We start from the raw sequence: 2500 nt of genomic DNA on the forward strand, positions 1-2500 counted from the left end.
CCGCAAAACGCGAGAGGTAAAAATTCATAAAGAGATGAGAGTGAGAAAGAGAGAGAGAGAGAGAGAGAGAGAAAGGAGTCGTTGACGGCGATGGTAATTAGAATTCTAATTCGCTTGGGGGATGAGCTTTAACAATGGCGAATTATGAACTCTCTTGCTGTTCGTTGTTATACCTAGTATCATATCGATAAAGAGATATTATTCCTTAATACATTTTCACAGGCACACATGCTGATACACACGCACTCACGCATATATATATATATATATATATATATATATATATATATATATATAGATACTTATGTACACATGAACAAGTGCAGACGATTTTCATATCAGAGTTCTATTCGCATTATTCAGTATTTTTCCTTACCACCGATAAAGATCATTATCGTTTTGTATATATATATTTCTTTTTCTTTTCTTTTTTTTTTTTTGCTTTTTTCTTTTTTCTTTTTTCAGCAAACAATGCTGCATTTTCTTGGAAATGCTGCTGGAGACTGGATACATTAGTACGCTGTAGAAAAGGATTGATAGATGACTTTAGTTGAATATGCCAATCGTATTTCTAAGAGACATACGATAATAACTCGCATCTTGAATTTGTTCTTCTTGTATGACGTCATGGTTTGACCAAAAATCACGTATTATCCTTGAGGTATGTACATACATATGTATTTATGTAACTATTTATGCATGCATGTATATGAGCGTTTTGAAATTAATCTCATCGAACGATGAGACGTTCCAGATGATTTTTTAAATAATTAAATATATATATATATATATATATATATATATTGAATCGAGTTCTAACGAATGGATATATACATATATATATATCATTTGAATATATTTGAGGTGAGGATTAAATAGTTAATAATATTACGTATTAATATACTATTTTAGAATTTATATACTAATCAATATATTATTTTAGAATTTAGATAATTCGACAGTAACGTGATTAGATCATCCATTTATGAGTCTATTCATTTATTATATACAGATGTATACGAATCTGACTGTTAATGCTGAGTATATTGATAATTAACTTACTAATTATTAGCTTGAGAAGATGTGCTAATGAAATTAGAAAAAAAGGATAAAATTTTTCACGAAATATATATTTAATGTGTTCGAGTTTTAAAAGAAAAGGATTAAGAAAAGGAGAAGGAATTATTCTTTGAGATTGATTGAGATTGTTTAAAAATTGATCAGCTTTGAGATTGTTCAAACGATTTCACCTTTTCTGTTCGTTATACGAATCGATTAAATTCATTACAATAAAAAAGAAGTATATAATATTTACCCTTAGAAAACGTTTATCGTAAATCGTTTCAGTTAAAAGTCTATGTTTTCTTTAATATTCTTAAATGTAACGTAATGTATGATGTATATTTAAAACAAAACAAATTTTAACATCGCTCTGATCGAAATATAAATCATATGTGATAATTTAATTTATAAATAAAAATTATTATGTCGGTGTTGATGAAAAGTATTATAAACTTAAACCTAAAAAAAGAAAAAAAAATTATGCGATTGGAACGATTAAAATTCTATCGTCTTTTTTGATTTCATTCTCTTTTTTTTTTTTTTTTGTTTAAGAAACGACGATACGTCCATCTATCATACGATCACTATATCTATACGATCGAAATAATTATAATTATTCTTTTCTAATAAAGATTCATGTTAAAAGACTATCGAAGATAATGCAATAATTAATTCGTTTCAATACAAAAACGTATATATATATATATTATATACATTATACTTAATAATTTTTATATTACTATATTTATTATTATTTTGTACCGTTATATTTATTAGTATTTATACTAATATATATATATATATATATATATATATATATATATATATACCTATTCCATACGTATTCCTTCCTGTTTAAAGAGAGTTGGGGCCAAAGTAGCGGAGTTATAAAGCCACTTCCGGCGAAGATAAGATCACGATTCGCTGTTAGGATCGGCAGCAATTAGCAATCACGCATACATTCCGTAACGATCTTGCGTAACATGCAGAAAAAGATTCGCATCGCTTCGAGGGACGTCCCAACGACGACATCTTTGTCGTCATCATCATCGTCGTCGTTGTCGTCGTTATCAATAAATAAGCGACGAATTCAAGATCAAAGATTTTCAGACACGTTGATTCTAAATGGTAGATAGAAAAACAAGATAAAATCAGGAAGAACGATAATTAGATTGCCCGATAAAAAAGTAATCACGATATTTTTTTAATATTTTATATTTTAAGAAACGACACTCGTTTTGTATTTTTCTTAATAAAATATCTAAACTTCTCCCACTTTCTTTCGTAATATTGGTTTATTAAATAATAGTAGAGAAAGAGAGAGAGAGAGAGAGAGAGAGAAAGTAAAATAACGATAATAAATATAATAGTAAAATACAATAATAAATAATAATAATAAATGTAATAATAAAAATACTATTCCTATTTATTCAGATAT

At 27.1% G+C, this 2500-nt stretch overlaps 1 long non-coding RNA gene across 1 annotated transcript in view; it reads left to right on the plus strand.

Annotated features, from left to right (window-relative positions):
* Positions 1-2332, plus strand: part of LOC122637935 — a 4233-nt gene extending 1901 nt beyond the window's left edge. The window contains exons 2-3 of the long non-coding RNA XR_006329319.1: positions 466-661; positions 1924-2332. This is a non-coding gene — a long non-coding RNA (uncharacterized LOC122637935). The remainder of the gene's footprint in view (positions 1-465; positions 662-1923) is intronic.
* The last annotated feature ends 168 nt before the right edge of the window (positions 2333-2500 follow it).

The sequence above is a fragment of the Vespula pensylvanica genome, chromosome 2 (genome assembly GCF_014466175.1).
Source record: "Vespula pensylvanica isolate Volc-1 chromosome 2, ASM1446617v1, whole genome shotgun sequence".
In the NCBI taxonomy this organism is placed as follows: Eukaryota; Metazoa; Arthropoda; class Insecta; order Hymenoptera; family Vespidae; genus Vespula; species Vespula pensylvanica.